Source organism: Bufo bufo, chromosome 8, assembly GCF_905171765.1.
Source record: "Bufo bufo chromosome 8, aBufBuf1.1, whole genome shotgun sequence".
NCBI lineage: Eukaryota > Metazoa > Chordata > Amphibia > Anura > Bufonidae > Bufo > Bufo bufo.
The window spans coordinates 137,582,131-137,600,833 of NC_053396.1; the positions used below are offsets into that span (position 1 = coordinate 137,582,131).

General features: G+C 43.7%; 1 protein-coding gene across 1 annotated transcript in view; it reads right to left on the reverse strand.

Moving 5' to 3' along the window:
* GPR50 (G protein-coupled receptor 50) overlaps positions 1 to 18,703 on the reverse strand; it is a 202,438-nt gene that overhangs the window by 174,900 nt on the left and 8,835 nt on the right. The gene's annotated exons all lie outside the window — the stretch shown is intronic.

The window sequence follows — 18,703 nt, forward strand, 5'->3', positions numbered from 1 at the left end:
GTGATCTCCAGTAAAAAAAATTGCGATTGTGCAAATCGGCAGTAATGATGCGCACATTTTTTGCGCAATACATACATTCATATTTTATCAGGTCTGAGTAGATATTACTGATTGGTGCACTAAGTATTGTTGTGACATCACAGCACTATGTCTGTAGCATGTATGTATGGACAGCAGAGAAACTGTAATTCCTATCACACTACCTAACACCCTGCACTGCAACAGCTACACTATATCACTATCTAACCTACACTGACTATCTCCCACTAACTATCTGTATTATATATATATGAGCTATCTAACTATCTAATGTAATTGGATAAGGAAAATGATCCAAATGAAAGCACAGAGCACAGCAATGTCACTGCTCTCTCTCTCTCAGAACTGCAAAAAAACATCAGAAAATGGCTGCTGGGGAGGTTCTTATATAGTAAGGGGTAGGCAACTTTCCTTTTGGTTGCTAGGGATGTTGCTAAACTGTGACAAAGCCTTCTCATTGGCCCACAAGCAAGAAGGGAGGTTACTGATGAAAAAAAATCTAGAATATTCGTGATTACAAATATATAGCACTATATTCTACATCTTCGCGAATTCTCGAAGTGCCAATATTCGCGATACAAAATTTGCGATTTAGAATATTCGCGATCAACACTAGTAGTAATAGGCGCAGAAGCAGACAGTAGGCACCCCTTTTCCTGAACAGTAAAGGGCTCCTTGCTCTAGAACAGTTCACCATATAGAACCCTCCTTAAAGGGGTTGGCCACTTTCTAGTTTCTGTTGATAAATTTGTTTGTAAGAGGACTATATGGTACGTACTAATATAGTCCTTGTAGAAATTTTGTGCTATTTTCTATACTGCATGAGGCATGCCCCTTTGTTTGTAAAGTCTTTTCAGCTGTCCACAGTGAGGTCCTGTCCATAAAATGGCTGTTGATGGAGGGTGATGTGACGAGGCAAATCACCTCCATGAGATGTCTCCTCCATTCAAATACACTGCACCTGCCACCTGCACTTTACTGCTAGGAGTGTAGTACAGGTCCCACTCGAATGGGACAGAGTTTAACTACAATGGCTCTGTACTATTCAAATGAATGGGACGGAGGAGCAGTAATTACACCTGCTTGCGGTTGCAACAGTAAGAATAGGTCGTCCTTATGGGTAAAGCAGAAAACCCCTTTAAGGAAAGATACTGCTTTTCTTTTTTAATTCACTCCTGGTTTTGGCTTCCAAAACTGCATCAGGAAAACTTAACGTGACGCCATACCCTAGCAATCAGCCAGTAACTGCGTGCTATTAAATTAATTATCTCAGTCATATGTATGCCATGTCCAAGAACTCTCTAGGAATTAATGATCCTTATTTCCATGCTTTAAATAAGAAGGAATGCTGGGGAAGATTGACAATATGCAAACTTAAATCCTTGTGTTTAAACAATCGAATACAGCTATGAGGAGAAATATACTACACCCTGCTTTAGAGTGTGCTGTTATATGTCAGCCCTTACACCAGTCTTTCGAACCTTCAGCTGAGTTTGAGCCCTTCCTACAGACATTGGGGCAGATTTACTAATCCTATAGACAGACAGGGTAAACGTAGGCTGTCTAGATCTGCACCAAATTTATCAAAGTGGCTCAGGCTTGCTTTGCACAGAATTGTGATGCAATTTTGGTGCAAAATGGTGCAATTTAGGCCATGCCCCATTTCGCACTAAGCTAGGCACAAAAGATTTTTCGAAAATTAGATATGCCAAATTCTGCAAGACATTAGCCCAACTGCACTCAAATTTGGTGCCATTTATGACAATATCTTGGTGGACTTACAACAGTAAATTTGGGCCATTAGGGTTGATGTCTGAATTGTTCTACTGTCTACAGCAGCCTGGCCTATTAGACTGATCCCGTTGAATGTTTTAGTGTTAGCATTGAACAGTCTGATATTTTTCTTCTTCTTTTGCATTCTCATGCAAAGAAGTGATCGGAGCACCAAAGGGCTAGTGATCAGAGCACCACTTCTCCTCCTCCTTTTCCTCGTCACCAATCCCCTTCATGGCCAGGTATCCTCTAATCTTAAAATTACGCTGACAAGACAACCAGGACATATGCAGCTAGGGAGATGTGCATATTCTGTAGAAGCGTTTCTATACAATGCTACTCAGCCTGTATCTGCATGAAGGGAGCCGACTGAGAAGGTAAGAAACGGTAGTACCGTTCTGAAAGCTGCGATGCCTGCAGTCTTTGTCGGAAGGCTGTATTTCCTCTGTATCTCAGATACAATATTAGCTACAGGGGAAAACAACCCTGGCAACTGACAACTGTCCCCAATGTGCCTATCAACCGGCTATCATGTGACCTCCTATATCCAACTGAAGCAGCAGCATTACTCATAGAAACATAGAAACATAGAATGTGTCGGCAGATAAGAACCATTTGGCCCATCCAGTCTGCCCAATATACTAAATACTATGGATAGTCCCTGGCCCTATCTTATATGAAGGATGGCCTTATGCCTATCCCATGCATGCTTAAACTCCTCCACTGTATTTGCAGCTACCACTTCTGCAGGAAGGCTATTCAATGCATCCACTACTCTCTCAGTAAAGTAATACTTCCTGATATTACTATAGAAACATAGTTGCTATGTGGCAATCTGGAAGGCAGAAACTGTAAAATACAATTTTTGCATTCTCTTCTGGATGACAGTCAGGCACCCAAACCGCATGATCTCCTACAGCTGCAATTTGAGAGAGTCACATAAACAAGGAGCTCTAAAATAAGGCCCCTTAAAGGGAATGTGTCATCAGAAGATGTGTTACCAGAAAAATCACTTTTTTATGTTAAGCGTATTTTGAAGAATTCTTGGTGATGTTAAGTGTCACTATCGATATTCAAAAAAATCTTAAAATCCTACAGTTTTTGCTTGGTCTGTACAGATCACTATCATCACAGGCAAGATTACAATGACAGATAACCCCTCTATATATACAGAACACAGGACTGACCATACAAAACAGGTGGTTCTCAAAACGTATCTATGCCTTCCTTGTACAGTGACCTCTACACAGGTCTAAGAGAAAGCCCAGAAAACTCTCCCATAGAAGTCAATGAGGTCCCCTCCTGTTCATTGTGTCTATGGCCCATGGTAGCTCCTGTAAAGCCTATCTCTAAATGCTGTTAAGAACAGCTCAGGCAAGATGGCCGCCCCATGATTATGTTTAGGAAATAAAATTTTTAAAAGTCTACAATCAGAAGTTAAAAACATGTTAGAAAATAAGGATATGTGTCACTATCTGGCTTTAACTGTCAGAAAAAAAAATTACCAGTGACACATTCCCTGATGACCAGGGCAGTAAGGCACATCGGTGGTCATTAAGAGGTTAATAAAATAACTTTTTAGATATATGCAATTATAGAATATGCTAGGAAGTACCAAAAACAATAGAAGTAGATGCATGATTTAGAATTATTTAACAAAATGAACACTTTAACGAAGAAAGAGGGCTACATACCATGACTTTACAGGGGGGTAATTAGGAATTCGGGGGATGAATTTGGATGTGACAGGTGGTAGGCAATTAAGAGTGCCGCATTTGTGTGAGGGGAGGCGGGGTGTTCACTATTTAAACCTGGCCCTCCTCCCCCCACTTGTCGGTTCGAACGATTTCGAATCGGCTTGTGGGTTGGTGCCAGAGAAGGGCATGCGTCACTGGAGGATCGGGGGATCGGCTGCGTCGAGCTCGTCGCTACTGTGATTAGGTAGGCAGGGTGGCTTGCACACCCGTCTCGTTATGTATAACATGTGGGGCTGCCGAGCGTGCCGCCGGTCCCCAGCTGCGCTGGAGACTGCCCGCACTCCCGATCGCTTCCGGCACCCCGAGACAGGCACCCCGATCCGCTCCAGGCCCTGCGCTAAGCACCCCCGCTCCCACATGCAGCGTCCCCCAGGCAGGCACCCCTCACCTGTGGCTCAGCAGCGACGGGTCACGACGTCCGCTCACATACCCTGAGCATCGGTCACGCCGGCCGTCGGCTCCACGACGCAGCGTTATATATCACTCACTCCCGTATCAGAACGTTCCGCCGTAGAGGAAAACGCCGTCCGCTCACACAGGGGTCTATTCATTAGCTGCAATCAGTAAGCGGAGGTCCAGCTGCAGGATCAGGGGACGGAAGCCGAAACCTATAGGCGATTAATACGCCGCGGCTTTCCCTGTACAAATAGTCGATAGCGGTGGGCACGGGATGCAATATTCCACATGGCGCAGCGCAAATCCCTCACAGCCGATCCTGATGCACGGTCTCCTGGTAATTACAATTAGCGAGGCAGTGAAGGTGGACATGCTTATGTGACTTTCAGTCATGTCTAGGAATCCGCTGCAGAATAAACTCGTCTTCTTTACTGCGCCAAACTCAGGCAAGACAAGATAAGCAGATACTCAGACATGTGCACTGTATAACAAGTTATGATTTCAATGGTTAATTCTAACCTAGAAGGGAATCACTGGCTTGCTGCGCTCCAGCAGGTCCTGGCTTGAGAGAGGGCGGGGGATGGTCGACACCTACAGGCCCATACTGGTACTGCAGTCCAGGTGCAGGGCTCCTCTGCTCAGGCACAGTGGCTAGGTACTAAGGCAGGAGTATAAAAAAAAAATATTAAAATATATATAAAAAATATTTAAATAAAATTTGGAATATGTTCAAGGATCAAATATAAAGAGGGCTTCAAGGAGGGGGGCTGGCCACGTCACTTTGCGCACGCAGCCGGGCCGCCAGTAAGCCCATACGGTCAGTCAGGGGGTTGGTTCGGGCGCAGTCACAATAATCCGGTGGTTAGCTAGGGAGCGGTGGCATGAGTGAAGTGTCGCCCAGCTGGCGTGCGCTCACTCACACGTCTGTCCTTGGTTATTCAGGTTCACAGGTGGTGGGCTAACTTACGATACTGTGGGGTTCGTGGCTGTCATGGCCGCCAGGTGAGTCAGGGGTGGTGCATGCGGGGGCCAACCCCCTCTTTTCTCCTGCATAGGTTTGGGGGACGGGGGATGGTGGACTATTATGTCCAGGCCTCTGGCGCATCTCTTACAGGGTGGCGCCTACAGTCGTGGCCTTTGGTGGGGGGGAAGAGAAGAAAAAAAAAAAAAGGAAAAATTATAATAATGGTATAGATAGGAATGTTGCTTTGCCAGGTCTGTCACGACTACAGACTCCTTATAAAGCCCTGCCACGACTGCAGGCATCAGTCTGTCACGACTACAGACCCGCTCTAAAGCCCTGCCACGACTGCAGGCAACAGTCTGTCACGACTACAGACCCGTTATAAAGCCCTGCCACGACTGCAGGCAACAGTCTGTCACGACTACAGACTCGTTATAAAGTCCTGCCACGACTGCAGGCATCAGTCTGTCACGACTACAGACCCGTTATAAAGCCCTGCCACGACTGCAGGCATCAGTCTGTCACGACTACAGACTCGTTATAAAGTCCTGCCATGACTGCAGGCATCAGTCTGTCACGACTACAGACCCGCTCTAAAGCCCTGCCACGACTGCAGGCACAAATCCGTTACGACTGCAGACTCATTATTAAGACCGGCCACGACTGCAGGCATTAGTCTCATGTCAACAGACTCATGAGGTAATACTACCACGTCTACAGGCGATGGTCCGTTACCGCTACTCTCGATGTAGGGTCCCCTCACGACTACAGGGGCTAGTCGGTCACATCCACAGACTCGGTCGCACTCCCGTTAACTACAGGCACTGGGTGGGCATCTACGGGTAGTTGCGTCACGACTACGCACGTGGGTCAGCCACGGCCTGGGAGGTCAGCCCTCACGGTCACAGGTAGGTCCAGTTAGGCTTCAGTCTCCCAGCGGGTTCCAGTCACAATAACCAGCCCCTAGGTGAGGGGGGGCACTCCTGCACCGACGCACAATGCCAGGGAGCTGTGCGGCTCCTCACGCGGCACACGGTTCAAACCAGCGGGGGCCGGGGCCCACGGTAAAGGAAGGGCTCCCTCTGATCCGGTGCACATTGCCAGGGAGTGGCGCTGCTCCCCACGCGGTACGAGTGTCCAGCCGGCGGTGGGTCGGCCCTCCCGCACTGGTGCATTCTGCCAGGGAGCAGCGTGAGCTCCCCACGCGGCTGGGGGGTAAGGCTCCTCATCTTCAAGAAAGTCTGGCACGGGCCGCCGTGCCGTTAGGTAGGCAGGGATCAGGGGAAGGAGTACTAGGCTCGGTCAGGGGGAGCAGATCATAGGCGGTGGCTGGCTTCCTGCTGCCGGCCGTACATAAGGTTCCAAGGGGGTTATTTAGGCACAGGTTGTTAGTTAGTCCATGCAGGTGATCTGCGTTATACCATGCTCTTCATGCTCGTACTCAGAGCTGTGCCCATACGAGAGCTGCTTAAGTGGTTGATAGTGGAAAAAAATAAAATAAAAAATGTATATATATATATATATAAAAAAATAAAAAAATAAATAAATAAAATAATATATACATTTTTGAGTCTCTCACGCATGGCTTCTCCGTGTTAGTTTTACACATACGGATCTGCCATTAGAGTCTCTCACGCATGGCTTCTCCGTTTTAGGTTTACACATATGACTCCGCCATTAGAGTCTCTCACGCATGGCTTCTCCGTTTTAGGTTACACATATGACTCCGCCATTATAGTCTCTCACGCATGGCTTCCCCGTTTTAGGTTACACATATGACTCCGCCATTAGAGTCTCTCACGCATGGCTTCTCAGTGTGAGTTTTACACATACGACTCCGCCATTAGTCTCTCACGCCTGGCTTCTCCGTTTTAGGTTGGCACATATGACTCCGCCATTAGAATCTCTCACGCATGGCTGCTCCGTTTTAGGTTTACACATATGACTCCGCCATTAGAGTCTCTCACGCATGGCTTCTCCGTTTTAGGTTACACATATGACTCCGCCATTAGTCTCTCATGCATGGCTTCTCCGTTTAGGTTACACATATGACTCCGCCATTAGAGTCTCTCACGCATGGCTTCTCCGTTTTAGGTTACACATATGACTCCGCCATTAGAGTCTCTCACGCATGGCTTCTCAGTGTGAGTTTTACACATATGACTCCGCCATTAGTCTCTCACGCCTGGCTTCTCCGTTTTAGGTTGGCACATATGACTCCGTCATTAGAATCTCTCACGCATGGCTGCTCCGTTTTAGGTTTACACATATGACTCCGCCATTAGAGTCTCTCACGCATGGCTTCTCCCTTTTAGGTTACACATATGACTCCGCCATTAGTCTCTCACGCATGGCTTCTCCGTTTAGGTTCACACATATGTCTCTGCCATTAGAGTCTCACGCATGGCTTCCCCGTTTTAGGCTACACATATGACTCCGCCATCTGAGTCTCTCACGCATGGCTTCTCCGTTTTAGTTTTACACATATGACTCCGCCATTAGTGTCCCTCACGCAGAGCTTCTCCATTTTAGTTTTACACATATGACTCCGCCATTAGTCTCTCACGCATGGCTTCTCCGCTTTAGGTTTACACACAGGACTCCGCCATTAGAGTCTCTCACGCATGGAGATTAAAAATAAATAAATAAATAAATTTTCCTCACCAGGCCCAGCTGCGCTGGGACTAGTTTCCCATCTCACCATAGCTAAGAGACTGATGGCCAATTCCTTGGCCAGTAATACTCTGAGGGCTTACAAGACAGCTTGACACCTGTTTCAGAGATATGAGAACACCTACCCGGCTGCTGGCCGGGGACCTATCACTCACCTATTGGGCTTTGTCAGGGTTTTTGCCACTCTCAATTAAACCTGTCCTATAGCATTGTTAACTATACATGGCAGGTATTCAGCACCATTGGTGCAGGCTACATCCGGACCTACCGTCACTCTTCTCCGCCCACCCGATCAAAGCGGCGTTGAAGGGTTTGCGCAAAATGTCTGTTGTGAAACGACATGGGCGTCAGCTATTTACCGGTAGCTTGTTCAGGCCGTGACAGGCAAACTGCAGGGGCAAACCGTTCGGGCCACAGGTTAGCGCTCTGGTAGAAACAGCCTTGTACCTGGCCTTCCATGGATTCCTCAGGTCAGGCGAGCTCATGGGCACCAATACGCTGGCTGGGTACCTGCGGAAAGGTCAGCTCATCCGGCTAGGGTCCATCTATGTCCTCACCTTGGCCTCGTCCAAGACGTCACGGCCGGGGCAACCAGTGGCGGTCAGATACTTTCCCACGGACAGCAGATGGTGTCCGGTGCAGGCCTTGAAGGCTTGGCTGCGTAGTATTTAGTCCAAGCGGCATGTTCTCCCGTACTCGAACTAGGCAATGCCCGGCTAACCACCGCGGCCTTTCTTACGTACATTCAGGTTAGTTGACAGGTCCAGGGGTCGGTCCTCGCTGGATCACAGGACATTCCTTCCGCATGGGCGCGGCAGCGGCGGCGTCCATGCATAAGGTGCCAGTACATGTCATCAAACGGTTGGGTCGTTGCAGTTCCGTGTGTTCCATACGTAATATCCCGGATCCTTATACGAAATATCATTGGCTTTCGAGTTTTGGTCTGTAGTTTCTGTTATCAAGTTTTCTAACTCCTATGCATGGTTCTTTTGGCCCCTTTAGGCTACCCTTCGATAAGCAGTTCCGGCATAACTCTGCTGCTTCTAGGTTGGGGGGGTGGAGTATAGGCTTAGGTAGGGTACCCTCTCAGCATGAGCCGATCCGAGCACAAGTGGTAGGCAATTAAGAGTGCCGCATTTGTGTGAGGGGAGGCGGGGCGTTCACTATTTAAACCTGGCCCTCCTCCCCCCACTTGTCGGTTCGAACGATTTCAACCCACCCAGGAGCCCTCCCTTCTTTCAGGTCTCATCATTGGGGTAGCCCCCTTTAGGCTACCCTTCGATAAGCAGTTCCGGCATAACTCTGCTGCTTCTAGGTTGGGGGGGTGGAGTATAGGCTTAGGTAGGGTACCCTCTCAGCATGAGCCGATCCGAGCACAATAAGAATAAATTGGAAGTCGTTTGGGAACCTTAATAAATTCTTCAAGTGTATTCCGTAGATCACATAAAGTGATATAACTTTTTTATTTTGCTGTACTTTACACCTGAAAAAGATATTAAAATGTGACCTGATGAAGGATATAAATGTAAAATATCTGCTGATCATGAGGGGGATGCTGTTCATAGGTTTTGGTCAAGTCCCTTGGAATACTGGAATAGGCTAACGAAATGCTTGGCTATCATATATATGAATAATATTGTGCTGAACACTAGAATGTGTACATTGGGTCTCACTAGTTCAAAGCTTACATCAAGAGTCATTATTGAGAGATTATTAATAAAATAAAAAATGGTCATCAATGTCACCAATTATTTAAAAGGAAGGACATTTAGATCTGGGTGTTTCAAAATGATGGGAGCCTTAGATGGGTTTATATAAAAAGTAGGGAGAGGGAAAAGGGAAGCGTTTTTTCTCTCAGTTTTTGGAAGCAGAAGAGGGTTCATAAGAGTTCTACGAATGAAGAGAAGAAGAAAACAATACATGTAAAAAATGATGTGGTTTGTAATCTATAGTGAAATATACAACTTTTCTGCAGATTTCACGCTTTTCATGTAACTTTTTCACAAAAACCCATAAGAAACCGAATTATTTATCACAAGTCACATTGCTTATTCACTAGCCTTATTTATTCAGTGTATCTTCATCAGCTCCTGGTCCTGAATACAACATGGCTTCTCAGATGCTTTAAGAATTTTTTTTGCTGAGAAATACTCCTTGATTAACTCAAAGGGAACCTGTCACCTAGAAAATCAAGACTATAAAGGTGTCTGTGTCTTTTCTGTGCAATGCCGCAAAAGTCTGTAAAAAGACTTTTATTCAACGGGCCACGCTATGTAAACGATAGTCTTGAAGTCAAGGGGGCAGCGGCTTTCTCGCCAGAAGTCAAGCGTGCCCCGCCCCCTTTACCTCCCCATTTTTGCGGTGTAACTTTCCAGTTGTCTGTGGGAGTCACATGCAATTCAAAGTATTCCTCTGGACTGAACATGTACAGTATTGCAGTAGTTACAATTGAAAAGCTGCACGGCATATCTCTAGATCCCCTGTCTGTTTTAGTAACTTATTGCATTCCCCATGTACTAGCAAACCTGAATCATCTATTCCTATGATCCTATGTTGTGGTACTCCTTTATTATTCCTGCTAGAAGTTATGAATTAGCTACTAGCAGTTTGCAAAGAAAGTCCAGATGGGTGTTACCAGCTGGGGTGTGTCTCTGCACAGTTTGACATATCCAATCAGTGTTGCCAGTATCAGACTGTGCAGGGACATCCCCCAACTGGTAACACCGGTCTGACCCTTCACTGGAAACTGCTTGTAAATTATAACATTTAACAGGCATAACAAAGGAATGGTACAACAGAAAGACATAAGAATAGATGCACCAGAACTGTTATTACATGGGGTATGCAAGTAGTTAATAAAACATACCATGAGGTGTTACAGCAGTCATCTTTAAAGGGGTTGTCTGGGTTCAGAGCTGAACCAGGACATACCCACATTTTCACCCAGACAGCCCCCCTAATACGAGCATTAGAGCATTACATGCGCTAATGCTCTCCTTTGCCCTGCACTGAATCGCGCAGAGCAAAGGCTTTTTTAGAAGATCCGGTGATGTACCAGGCTCTCCATGGGAACTGCTAGGCGGAGGCTTCTGCCCAGCAGTGAGCCTGGTGACATCATCGGCACTAATGGGTGGGCTTTAGTGCTGCCCTAACCTGTAAAATGACTAGGGCAGTGCTAAAGCCAGCCCATCAGAGCCGGTGACATCACCGAATACACTGCTGGTGTTGTGTTGTGGTGTAAAAACATAAAACAAAAAAGCCCTTGTCATGCGCGATCCAGCGCATGGCAAGGGAGGGGGCTGCCTGGGTGAAAATGGGGGTATGTCTGACAACCTCTTTAAGGCTACTTTCACACCAGCGTTTCATGGATTAGCAAAAACGCTTCCGCCATGATAATACAACCGTCTGCATCCGTTATGAACGGATCCGGATGTATTATCTTTAAAATAGCCAAGATGGATCCGCCATGAACACCACTGAAAGTCAATGGGGGACGGATCAGTTTTCTATTGTGTCAGAGAAAACGGATTCGTCCCCATTGACTTACATTGTGAGTCAAGACGGATTTGTCTTGCTCCGCACCTCATCGTGGATAGAAAACCGCTGCTTGCAGCGTTATTCTGTCACCGATGGGGGAGCAGCTAAACAGAACAGAATGCATTCTGGCGCACTCTGTTTCGTTCAGTTCAGTTTTGCCCCCGTACAATGAATGGGGTCAAAATGGATGCGTTTTCCCCCGCTATTGAGATCCTATGATGGAAAGGGAAAGCGCAAGTGTGAAAGTAAACTAAGTCTATGCTTATGCAGGAGATTAGAGATCTGAATCAGAAAGCCTAAGCATTCACCATTCTAAAGATATAATATGACAAATTGTCATCAGAAATAAAGAAAAGCTACTTTAACGTTCTGCTTGGAAGGCTTGGGGAAAAAATATGGAATAAATTTTGATTCTCCCCAAACTGTCCTTTCATTAGTCATTGATTTACAACCCTAACTTTCAAAATGGACACTCTCATGAGTGGCATTCTCGTGATATAACTTCTAGCAGATTTTTTTTTTCATATAGAGGAGAAACAAATGTAATTCTTTGATGAACCTTATTCTAAATATCCAGATACAGCCGTTACTCTTTCTCATTACTTGCAAATTAGTCCAATTTTCAATTGTCAGAAGAGGAGTGGAATCCATGTTTGTTAAACGGATTTTCTAGACTGAATACAGTAAAGGATGAAATAACATTAAACAATAAATGTATCCATACGTCATTGGATTATGCACAATATGTTTTCTTCCAGTAAATGGAAAATAGATTATTCCCCCCAGACATATCATTCAGAATATCTTAAGATCTTAGACTAAGAACAAGTATAGAAATATAGGAGATTGACAGCAGAAAAAGACCACAAGGTCCATCTAGTCTGCTCTTATATAATTACCTATCTTAGGACAGACGTTTAAATTCACTTACTGTCAATTTCCCAACCCTGATGGGAATTTGTTGCCTGAACTACTCTTTCGGTGTAAAAAATATTTTCTGACACTGGTTCTGATCTAACCCCCAACTAATTTTAAATTGTGTAAAAAAATGTTGGTGTTGTTTTTTCTTTTTATTGTCTGTGATAGGAATTCCCCTTTAAGTATCTCCTGATATGTTTCATGCTTCAGACCCTCCACCATACACCCGTTAAATTTTATCTATATCTTATTGTAGGTGGGGTCTCCAGAACTGGAGACAGTATTCCAGATGTGGTCTCACTAGTCGTTTATATAGAGTAATCACTGTCTCTCTCTTTCTATTGATTATACCTCTAGCTATACACCGAAACATCCGACTTGCTTTCCCAGCCACCTATCCCCATTGTGCACTCATTTTGAAGTTGTCTGATATAAGGACCCCTGATCCTTCTCATTTGAACACAGAACTACCAATGTAATAGTCAGATAGAGGGTTCCTTCTTCCCAAGTGCATTATATACCATTTGGAAACCACTTGCCTCGCCCTGTTTTCTGGCTATAAGACTAAAAGTCTCCCATAGATCTTATCTTACACCAAATAAGGATCATAAAATAGCACTGTGTCTAAATCTATTGCACATCTCTTCTACTGTTTATGGTCATGCCCCAATATTAAACCCCTTTGGACCTGTATTCAACTTTTGGTTTCAACACATCTAGCCAATTTTGTACCTAATGAACCCCACCAGGCCATCTTCGGTTACTTGGGACCTGAGAGGTATACCTGCTCACCATTATCTCTTATATTTTGTGGCAGCAGATGGATAACTTATCATGTAACAGGGTAGATGTGTCCCTGCACAAGGAACATATAGTTGAACATTTGTTTTTGAAACATTTTATTAATTTACTTCATATGCATTCAAACAGTAATAAAAAAAAATTTGGTTGCAATGGATGGTGTGGCATCAGGAGTAAGTTAGGGGAACCTCCTCTTTGAAATCTTTTTGTGTCTTAGGGATTTTTTCGTATGTCGTCCAGACCTGTGCGCTTATCAAGTCTACCCTCTATATGATGGATTGCTTGGGTTGGAGCTGAATTACACTTGAAAAAGATGAGAACAAGTTAGTTTGTTGAAGCTCTCCCCATCCTGTTCCCCCTCTTCCCTTTTTCTTCTCCCATACTTCAAATAGCAGGACAGAAGGGTGAGCTGCCCGGCATTTCTGTGATATCTGTGAGATGGAATGATGCTTAGTTAATGTACAATGTGTTTAGAGTTTGTTGGTATTAAATATGTGTAATAGGATGCTTAGTTGCATGGATGGTATAATTACCGTATGTTATGTTTGCACTCATGCGCCATGTTTCCTTCCCCTCCCCCCCATTTCTCTTTTGTACTCCTCATTGGAAAAAATTGAAGGGCCTCTGTCAGCAGATTTGTCCCTATGAAACTGGCTGACCTGGTACATGTGCTCTTGGCAGATGAAGCCATCTGTGTTGGTCTTATGTTCATATGTGCCTGCATTTCTGAGAAAAATGATGTTTTAATGATGCTTTAATATATGCAAATGAGCCTCTAGGAGCAATGGAGGCGTTGCCGTTACACCTCTGCACTTTGACCTAGAGTGATTACGTTTACACTGCCTTGCCCGTCAATCAAAATGGAGAGTGTGCAGCAGTTGCAGAGAGAGCAGAGCCTCTAGGTATAAAGGCAACGCCCCCGTTGATCCAAGAGGCTCATTTGCATATATTAAAACATCATTTTTCTCAGCAATGCGGGCACATATGAACATGGGACCAACACAGATGACTTTAGCTGCACATGTAACAGGTCAGCCAGTGTCATAGGTACAAATCTGCTGACAGATGCCCTTTAATAATAAAACAAAGTTTAAAAAAGATATAATACAAAATTAATGAGCACAGAATGTTGTACCTACAAACAATATGTCTTGGACATGTGCTTTCATTTGCAATAAACAACCCCTCAATAGTCAGGACTTTACGGACATGTCATGTATTTTACTACATAACAAAACTGACTCAACTAAGTCCATATTTATATGCAGAAATTTATTGTATTGTGCAGTGAAATGTTACCTAGTGTTTCCCATTAAGGGACATTTTATGCATGGAAAATTTGCTTTTTAATTAGCTTTCTAATAAAAACGCCTGCTCTATAAACACTATTTTCCTCTAGTGCCAGAAACATTTACATACATATTAATGATAGATATTAGCAGCACTCATTATACAGCTAGGGCCAGTCATTCACTTTTTCAAAGAGCACATACAATTTTATGCACAATGTTTCGATCGCCCCCCACAACGTATGTCCTATTTTAGGTTTACAAAAAAGTTGCAGCTAATTTATTACGTTTCCTCATGGATAATTATCGAAATCAATTGTAACTGCAATTTTCAGGAAAGCTGCCTGTGACTTTGATTGGCAAAAAGACAAGGAACTTAACCACCTGCCATCTGGGCCATTTGCCCCCTTCCTGACCAGGCCAAATTTAGCAAAACTGACATATCTCACTTTATGTGGTAATAACTTTGGAACGCCTTTATTTATCCAAGTCATTCAGAGATTGTTTTCTCGTGACACATTGTACTTCATGATAGTCATAAATTTGAGTCAAAATATTTCACCTTTATTTATGAAAAAATCCCAAATTTACCCAAAAATTAGAAAAATTCGCAATTTTCTAAATTTAAATTTCTCTGCTTTTAAAACAGAAAGTGATACCTCATAAAATATTTATTACTTAACATTCCCCATATGTCTACTTTATGTTGGCATCATTTTGGAAATGTCATTTTATTTTTTTAGGATGTTAGAAGGCTTAGAAGTTTAGAAGCAATTCTTCAAATTTTTAAGAAAATTGCCAAAACCCACTTTTTAAGGACCAGTTCAGGTCTGAAGTCACTGTGGGGCCTACATAGTGGATACCCCCATAAATGACCCCATTGTAGAAACTACACCCCTCAAGGTATTCAAAACCGATTTTACAAACTTTGTTAACCCTTTAGGCGTTCCACAAGAATTAAAGGAAAATGGAGATCAAATTTTTAAATTTCACTTTTTTGGCAGATTTTCCATTTTAATCAATTTTTTTCTTTAACACATCGATGGTTAACAGCCAAACAAAACTCAATATTTATTACCCAGATTCTGCGGTTTACAGAAACACCCCACATGTGGTCATAAACTGCTGTATGGGCACACGGCAGGGCGCAGAAGAAAAGGAACTCCACATGGTTTTTAGATGCCATGTCCCATTTGAAGCCCTCTGATGCACCCTTACAGTAGAAACTCCCAAGAAGTGACCCCATTTTGGAAACTAGGGGATAAGGTGCCAGTTTTATTAGTACTATTTTTGGGTACATATGATTTTTTGATCATTCATTATAACACTTTATGGGGCAAGGTGACCAAAAAATTGGTTGTTTTAGCACAGTTTCTATTTATTTATTTTTACAGCGTTCACCTGAGGTGTTCAGTCAAGTGACATTTTTATAGAGCAGATTGTTATGGACGTGGCGATACCTAATATGTATACTTTTTCTCATTTATTAAAGTTTTACACAATAATAGCATTTTTGAAACAAAAAAATTATGTTTTAATGTGTCCATGTTCTGAGAGCTATAGTTTTTTTATTTTTTTAGAGATTTTCTTATGTAGGGGCTCATTTTTTGCGGGATGAGGTGACGGTTTTATTGGTACTATTTTGTGGGACATACGCATTTTTGATCACTTGGTGTTGCACCTTATGTGATGCAAGGTGACAAAAATTGATTGTTTTGACACAGTTTTTTTTTTTTTTTTTTACGGTGTTCACCTGAGGGGTTAGCTCATGTGATATTTTTATAGAGCTGGTTTTTACGGACGCGGCAATACCTAATATGTATACTTTTTTTATTTGTTTCACTTTAACACAATAATAGCATTTTTGAAACCCAAAAAATTATGTTTTAGTGTCTCCATGTTCTAAGAGCTATAGTTTTTTTGAGAGATTTTCTTATGTAGGGGCTCATTTTTTGCGGGATGAGGTGACTGTTTTATTGGTACCATTTTGTGGGACATACGCGTTTTTGATCACTTGGTGTTGCACCTTTTGTGATGCAAGGTGACAAAAATTGCTTGTTTTGACACCGTTTTTTTTTTTTTTTTTACGGTGTTCAGCCGAGGGGTTAGGTCATGTGATATTTTTATAGAGCTGGTTTTTACGGACGCGGCAATACCAAATATGTCTATTTTATTTTATTTTTTCTATTTTTAACATTTTTTTTCATTCCTTACTTGGGGACTTTTTCTTTTTTACATGTGAAACTTTTTTTTATTTTTTTATTTTCAACCTTTTATTTTTTTTTTTTTATTTTACACTTTTCGTCCCCCATAAGTTCATACAAGACCTCTGGGGGACATTTACTTCACTTTTTCTTTTTTTTTTCACTGTTGATTTCTCCTGTAACTGGGGCTGACATAGTAGCCCCAGTTACAGAAGAAATGCACCCCCTAGAGAGGCTGTACAGCGTAATTCTGCGCTGTACAGCCTCAGAGTAGGGCTGATCTAGGTCTCTGAAAGACCTCACACAGCCCCTGCACTCTCCGGTCACGGCGGTCACATCGGTGAGCGCTGTGTCTGCAGCGATCCAGAAGGCAGGGACACCTGGGAAATGTCCCTGCCTTCTCTAAGGGTTGCCCTGCTGTCACTGACAGCGGGCAACCCGATCAGCAGCTGCACGATTAGCGTGCAGCTGCTATTTCTGAAAGGACGTTTTAAAACGTGCTTTCAGAAATAGAGGTCCACCCATAGGACGTTTATATCCTATGGGCGGACGGAAAGTGGTTAAAAGGGTTCTCAAGGAATTAAGAAAATGAAAATATTTAAAACATTACTTTATTCTAAATATATTCCTAAATGCCTTTCATTGGTTATAGTGGCTCATTTTATCTAGGGAGCAATCATCAGGGGAAATAAAATGGCCACCGTCCTATTAGTACACAGAAAACATGTCCTACTCACACAGCAGGACAAGTTACTTCACACCACTGAGCTAAAGAGCTGCCTCATCCTCCTCTCTGCTCTACTTGTCAGGGATTATGATCCTGAATACAGTTTTATATGCTCTTCAGATGAAGCTCTGTAGGAATGGAGTTCATGAGGAGACATGAAATAAATACACATAGGATAGACTGTGGTAATGTGTTGCTATTGGAATGGAGACAGCATAGAAGTGCTGCTGCTCATTACTATACCTTCCACCTCCTCTCCATACTTTACCTGTCATGAACTCCATTCCTACAGAGATTCAGCTGAAGATCTTATCAATAGTGTTGGGCGAGCATGCTCGGCCAAACACTGTTTTCACTCGAGCATCGCGATGCTTGGCACATTGCGGTGTTTGGCCGAACACCGCGTGTGCTCGAGCGCGATGCTCGAGTCTCCTCCCCGCAGCCAATAAACGTTCAGGGAGGTACTGGCCCTCACTGTAATGCCATAGCCATGTTGGTTACTGGCAATACAGTGATTGGCTGGCCGAAACGCGTCATCGGGAATTGTTTAGTGTTGAAAGGTGTTAGAGACCCAAAAGTCCTTTTAAGGACTATTGTTTTATCTGGCTGAAATATATATTATTAGCACAACCTGCACGCAATTGTTTGGCTTCTGCTCACATTGACACAACCTCTGCTACATCTGTTGTGTTACATTAGCGCATCCTATTGATACTATTATCTGTGACATTCAGAGCAATTGTTTGGCCACTAATGACAGCGACATTTACCTGTGCTACACCTCCTGTATAACATTTGCACATCCTAAATATCAGTGATATTCAGTCAAATTTTTTCACATTACCTGCACTACATCTCCTGTATAACGTTTGCGCATCCTATATATCTGTGACATTCAGACTAATTTATTTGCGGATACACTTACAAAACCTGCGCTACTGTACGTGTGACATACTTGCAAGCATATATACCATTTATATACCATTTATGCTCACGTGCTGCTGATGGTGCACACAGAGGCCGTGGTGGGCTCCTCCCATGTACTTCCTTTAAAAGCCATGCCCTTGCTCTGTTTCATTGCCAGATTATTGTTCTCTCTGCCAATATCTTGCTCCTCGCTGCTTCCTGTGAAATCGGCGTTATCATCCGTGTACCGACCCGTGGCTTGTATCATCCTACTACGCTTGCTCGTGCTCCTTCACTTATCTGACATCTTCAGCTATTGACCCACGCTTGTCCTGACTTCCATCTGCTTGCGGCCTCTCATCTACCTCTGCTTGTGCATTGCTGCTTTCAGCTACTGGACTCCGAGCCTGAACCTAGATCGTTACAGAATAATCTGGCATAAACATGGAGTCCGCTGTCGCAGCGCCTCTAGTGCAGCAAATTGCTGAGCTGCAAAAGTTTGGTGTCACTTATCAAGAAAGGTTCTCAGATCTACACAACATGGTGAAAGACCAACAAGATGAGATCAATGATTTGCAGAGGCAAATACTGGACTTACGCTCCCAGGATATCATCGCTACAGACTTTAGCGCACGCATGCCTTGACCGCAAAAATTATATGGGGATCGCAGGCAATACAGAGGTTTCCTTAATCAGTGCCGGATCTATTTCCAAATGCA